At 44.8% G+C, this 6,702-nt stretch overlaps 1 long non-coding RNA gene across 1 annotated transcript; it reads right to left on the reverse strand.

The window, feature by feature from the left end:
* On the reverse strand, positions 1–4,566 carry LOC105854306. Its single transcript, XR_001145991.1, has 3 exons — positions 4,418–4,566; positions 2,672–2,828; positions 1–155 (listed from the first exon to the last, which is right to left on the reverse strand). It is a non-coding gene; the product is annotated as an uncharacterized LOC105854306 (long non-coding RNA).
* Positions 4,567–6,702: the final 2,136 nt, after the last annotated feature.

A 6,702-nucleotide genomic window follows, 5' to 3' on the forward strand; every position in this document is an offset into this window, starting at 1 on the left:
AGTGGAGAAAGCACAGCCATGCCATGGAAGCGAATAAGTGAGATGCCTTCAGAATGAACTGGTAGAAAGTTCTCTGTGGATAATGATGCTTCTTGAATTCTGGCAAGACTCTGCTCACAGAACTTTTCATATTCCTCCATCTTTCCACAATCAGACTATAAGAAAAAAAAATATCACTTTTAATGTGCTAAGAAAAACAGATCCTTATTATTTGGCAAATCTTGTGAAGCACTGAAGTATCTCTAGAATTTACAACCCCTAAAATTGACATCCCAGAATGGTTTCCCTGATTAGAAGCTAATTCTCAGGTATAGGTAGGCAGCCTCAAACCCTATCCACTTAAGCCTTGCTTCATATATTAAGTATTTCTGAATGTGTATGTAAATCAAACTTTTGATGTGACTAGTTTAGAGAAGTCCAAGAACTTGCCAGTGAAACCTTCTCAAAGGAAACAAAGTTTTACATTCTTTACTAACTTTTGACTCTAAAACAAAATATTTTCTTTAGCAGGATTTTTCTATATAGCACAAGAAAAAAACTAATTCATGCAAAGGTAGAGTTGCTTTTATACCAACAAAGGAAAAAAAAAAGACAATAGAGCTATTTAAATAAAAGATGTTATTTCTCTTTAAATATTCTTTTTGTATCATGGAATTCAAGGTCTGTTACTTGCATACATTAAGAATATAGTTTGGTGCCCTCCCTGGTGGTACAGCGGGTTAAAGCACAGCACTAAGAAGCCAAAGCCACTTCAGCATGAGTTCAATTCCCGCCTGCCCCGGAGGTGACCACATGGCGCAGCAGACCTCTCCTGACCCGTCCGCTGCTCCCCTCAGCTGTGTCCTTCGTCCATCTGCCTGTTCTGTTCCCCACTCTGTCTCTGGTGAACCCTCTCACTGCCCCTGAGCCTCTGGCCTGTACCCCAGTTCTATATGCACAAATAAATCTTAAAAAAAAAAAAATTATAGTTTGACCCCATGTTCACTAGCCAAATCAGTGAGTAGTAGAAAACAGGATATCTACTAGCTTTCATACTAATTCTATTTTATCACTGAAAATTAAAACCACAGCAAACTCCTAATCTACTTAATCAAGCTAGTAATTTCAGCTTCTGGGAAACTATGATGGTGGCTATGAAAATACAAGGTAACCAGGAAAGATTAGCCATCATATTCACCCACCCAGCAGGCGTTAAACAGTTGACTGCTTGTTTCCATAGCATTATGCCTGGCATTGTTTAAGCAAGCAAGAGAAAATAAAAAAAAGACATCATCAAAATCATAACCAGCAAGGGTATGAACTGTGAAAACAAAGCCTAATGTTCCTTTAAGTATTTGTTTAAACAATTAACTACGTTTTGTATAATATAATAGTTTACTTTTACATCATTTTGTACATTTTTTTCATCTCAACAATTAACTACTTCCTAAAAAGAATGTTGAACAATTCACTTCATGATGTAAAATCTGCAAAGATGAAATAGCATAGAATATAATACTGTCCTACACCTAAGTACTTAAGAATTCACTCCACTAAAGAGCCAGGGACAAATTATAGTGCAATTAGGAGAATACGCTCAAAGTTTTGATTACATTATGATACAAACAGTTATGTTGCTAATTTTGACAAACTCTCATTAGTAACAAAATTTCTTCCTACCACCAATTCTAATCAGCTTACATTCAATACATGTCAAATGAGAGTTTAATTTCAAGAAATTGTTCTCTAGAGTATAAATGAAATTACTTTGCAAATGTATATTCATAAAACCAACAAAAGGAAAAGACACCTTACTGCATGCTAGCCACAGAAAGCCACCTATTTTTGTTGAGATTTCAACATACATTATGGTATCTTTTTTTTTTTTTAAGATTTATTTATGTATGTATACAAGAACTGGGGTGCAGGCCAGAGGTGCAGGGGGTTGAGAGGATTCACCAGAGAGCAGAACAGGAAGATCTACTGAATTACACTGCAGTGGGGAGCAGCCGGGAGACAGGAGAGGTCAGCTGCACCATGTGGGTCACTACCTGGCCAGCAATTGAACTCGTGCTGCAGTGGCTGCAGACGGCTTCATAATGCAGTGCTTTAACCCACTGCACCACCAGGGAGGGCCCTACATTGTGATATCTTAACAACGAAAATATACAGAAGCTTAGATATAAAAAATTCAAACGACCCCATTTCTGATAAAATACTTAAAAATATTATTGATACAACCCATGCATCCAGCACTACAGGCAATATAAATGATCCATATAATCAATGCAACGTACTTTTTCTGGATACACAAGCAAAGCATGAAATTCTATTTTAAAGTCCTGGGAAATTTAAGGAAATAAAATATCTTCTGGTAATGGTCTTGTTTTTCTTTCAACAGTATTATATAAATATGCCTCACTGCTTCAGAAAGTTATACCCACACCCCTTGATGTACCCGTGTGTCCTACATACTACAGACACTGTAACATAACTTTTAGCATTTGATAAAGCAGTAAGTATGCAAATACAAACGGTAATTATGGAAATTACCAAATGAGCCTTCTTGCCCTCCAGCCCCTCCTTGCGTGTCCCTTCCTTGGAGAGGCTGTCTCTAATTATGCCACAGAAACGAGCTGTGCTCAGTCACCATCACGTCAGCCTGCTGTTTCCCGATGTTCACAGCACTTACCACTATCTGAAATTATCTTGTTTATTTCCTTGGCTTTTGTCTGTCTTCTTCCACCAAGGGGAAGCTCCATCAGCACTGGCACCTTCTTAGTCTTCTCACCACTGAATCCTCATTACACACCACTACGTCAGAACACAGGAGGCACCTGATCCAAGTACTGAATAAATGAACGAGGGTAATTAGCTCAAACTAGTTCAAAAAACAACAAGACGGAAATGAACTACATAGCAATGAAATTAGTAAGGAAGAATGGAAGCTAGAGAACGGGAGTTTAGGAGATGACTCCAGCCTCTGAGAAACTGGTAGCTGTAAAGTGCAAGGCAACCATTTAAAAAGTGAGCGTCTGCAACCCATATGATTAAGCAAGAGGGTACTTTCTCACACCACAATTACCTTTGTCAGTAGAGTTTTTATTTTCAGGGAGGCTTGACTACAAGGCCACTCCAACCACAAATCTACTGCCCCATACTTTATCATCAGGCATTATTGGTCCACTTGGCTTAATAATTTGTCAGCGGCATCAAGTTCAGACACGCCTGTGTTCTTCATTTATACCGTGACACTCTTCCAAATGAGTTTCTTTGCAAACCCCACAGATGCATGGCCCTGGGACCGCCTGCTCACCAACACTCTGCCAAAAACATCCAAGGGAAAGGGAAAAAACACAGGGCTGATCCTGCCTTGTTTCCAAGATCCTGGCTAGTTAGTTATTCAGCCATCAGTCCCCACCAGATGTAAACTTCTTGGAGAAGCAACAGAGAAGGTTTACATCAGGCATATACTAGCTGTGTGTTCTTGGTAACTCTCTTACCGTCTCCACGCCTTAGCTTCCTCATCTCTACAGGGATAAGCAGAGTATCTGTCTCAAAGAGATTCTGCGAGGATCCAATGAAGTACAACGTGTGGCAATTAGCAGGTTGCAAGACATGCAGAAAGCATCAATAAAAGGGGCTGCTTTTATTGTACAGAGGCTGCTGGTTATGACTTTTATGACTAAATTATGAACTCCTGGAGGACAGTGGGCTGCGCTTGGCTCCTGACAAGATTCAAACGTAACTTTAAAACGAAAGGGAACCATCAGCTTCCTCATTTCGTGGTTTGCAAACGCCTCCCTGACAAATCCATCTCTAGGCACCTGCCATTTGCCTAAATTGGAGGTAAAGAACCAGGATTACAACCAGCAAAGAGTGGGGACCCCCTAACAGCAGTCGCGGGTGCTTATCAAGTCAATTTGCTGTATTATCCTCAGTTTATTCCCCAGAGTCGCAATGGCAGAGTAAACAGCGCTCCCAGGGCCTTTGGTTGAGGTAACCATCGCTCAGAAAAGGCCAGTGCACACCTTGGAGACGCCTTTTCTCCATCATCGCGGGAGAAAACAAAAAGGATCCCGACAGTTTTATCAGCGGGAGGTGACTCCTTGGCGCTGGCCCGAGTTTATCTGCCAGGGACCCTCTCACCCCAGCGCCCCACGCCCACCGCTTCCCCAAACCCCAGCACCATCCGAGGCTGCATCCGAGGGCCCACCAGCCGTGCCAACATCCGAACATGCCCTCCCGCCTGGCCCCAGGGCATTTGGTCCTCCCCATACCCAGCGCTTCTGCAGGGGCCGGAGGTCCGGGAGGCCCGCACCTCTCGCGGTCGGTCCAGAGCAGCCCAGCTCCTCTGGGCGCCAAGTCCGCCTTCCCGCTGGTTTGGTAGGGTCCAGCGGAGCCTGGACGCGGAGGGCCCAGTCCGCCCCTCACACACCTGATCTCCCACGGCCCAGTCGGCTTTTTTTCCCCAAGCCCCAGGCCTTGTCAGGAAGCAATTGGCTCAATTGGTACCAACAGAGAGCAGCTCGGGCCGCCGCCGCCTTCTCCTCCTCCTCCCCGCCATATTACTGGTCTCAGGCGGCAACGCGGGCTCCAGGCAACCGCTGCCGCCCGTCCCGCCCAGACTCCACCTCTCAGGGCGAGCACTTCCGGTGGGTCCTTCCCGGGCTCACAGAAAACTACAGTCCCCGAAGTGCATTGCGCGCCGGAATACACGCCCTGACCCAGTGGTGAAAAGCGACTGATGGGTGCGTGGTGCACGCTGGGAAACGTAGTCTTTATTGCACGGTAGAGCCTCTAAATTGGCGTAAACCATGAATGCTTGTCTGCATTCTGAAGCCCCCTGGATTATTCCTTGAAGTTGCTATTTTTTTAACTGTAGAAAAGTAATCTCACTGCGGACGTTGCCAACATAAGATTCCCACCAAAACTGTTTACTCTGTAAATAAAAATCTCCAGAATTCTAGACGCTAAGCCTTAAGACAACCCTTCCCCTTTTCCAAATCAGTGGGAAAATACCTGAAGAATAAGTTCAACATGGCAGGTAAAGCTGAGAATGTTTTACCAAAGCTCTCTATCTAAACATATAATAGCTTTACAAAAGATGATGTAGAGGCCCTTTTTATTTTCTAGTTTAGATTTACCTTCTGCCTCTCTTAGGGATTCTCCTTTCCACGGCTATTTTTGTGTTATGTCAAATGAGAATGTTCAAGTATCTATCTCAAAGAAGGTTAGGCAGAGGAGTAGCAGTAAAAAGATCACTGACCTAAAACTGGAATGGCTTGATTTCAATCCTAACTTTGCCGTTATGACTCAATTCACAGCTCCTCACTTCAGGTGCCTCGTCTACAAAATGAGGGAGTCATTAAAATCCCTTCCAGCTTGATGAGTGGGGCGTGCCTCCCTTTAAATATGTTCCTTCCTTCCCTTAAATTCTGAAAAATCCTGTCACCAGATAAGGGAGTGGGCCAGAGCCCCCTCAGACAGATGTCAACCTCCCTCAGGTAAGCTAGCAGTGCAACAGCCAACAGCCAGGAATTAGAGGGATGGATGGAGGGATTCTGCTCCCAGACCAGGAAAGGGCGCTTGAGACCCTCTAGTCAAGACTGAAAAGAGACTCCACAGTCACTGGGCAACAAAGAGTCAGCATTTATTTATTAGCAAAAGAACAAAGAAAGAGAAGTCTGGGGAGACCTCTGGGGGCATGAGAAAGATTCACCAAGGTACAGAGACTGGAGGGTCTCTGTAGGTTTTAGGACTAGGGGTTGAGAACAAAGGAATGACACTTTATTGGCTGAGATGGCAAGGAGAGTGGACTTGGGACTTGCTGAAAGATGCGAGCTGTGATTAACAGCCGTGGCTCGGTGGTCATGTGGGCCGTGGACCAGGTCCAAAGTGAAGAAATCATGAAGGCTGTGTCCCCACAGGTCCAGATAAACAAGGCTAGTCTCAAGGTCTGCAACTCCCCTTTCTTCTGGATTTTTCCCCATAACAGCCAACTTAATAAACTGTGGAAAGATAAGTCACTCAGGAATGCCTGGGCTCCCGGGAAGTTAGTAAAAAAAAAAAAAAAAGTGTCAAGGAAATTGATGGCAGCAGGTGTCTAGGCTTAAAGTCACTAGGGCTTTAACCTCTTGTCTACTAGCCCAGGGGAACAAAAAAAAAAAAATTGAATGGCAATATTTCTGCAAGGTTTTTCCTTGAGCCCTATTCTCTCTCACTTCTAGGTCTCCTGAAAATCTGCAGTAATGCCTACCCGCCAAGCTTGCGGTGGGGATAAATAAGATAACTACATTAAAGCCTCTGCTGGCACAGAACCTGGAGCACGGTAAGTCCTTTACAAATGTTAACTGTAATTCTCAATCACCCCGCTAGAGCAAACACTGTCCTGTCGGTGCTGTGTCCCTAGCACCTGCACTGTTATTTGGCACATCTGTTATTTGGCACATCTCGAACTGATTGCAATAACTAGTCTAAGCACCCCGTCCTTGCAAAGCTCCTTACGGCGGCGGCTCCTAAGCCCTCCCCTTCTGGAGGCTGCGAACCCCTTGACCCAAGACCCAGCTGGGTAAAACTGACCCAGTGCCACTTTGGAACGTGAGCCTGGGTCCCGGGCGCGCCTCCGTTGCCTTGGCAGCAGCTCCGCCCCCGATCCCCGGCGCTCCTGGGCCCTGATTGGCTGGGGCTGCCGCTCCCTCTCCGGATGTGTCTGCTGCCGCC

The sequence above is a fragment of the Condylura cristata genome, unplaced genomic scaffold (assembly GCF_000260355.1).
Source record: "Condylura cristata isolate star-nosed mole 26May11 unplaced genomic scaffold, ConCri1.0 scaffold00032, whole genome shotgun sequence".
NCBI classification, from domain to species: domain Eukaryota; kingdom Metazoa; phylum Chordata; class Mammalia; order Eulipotyphla; family Talpidae; genus Condylura; species Condylura cristata.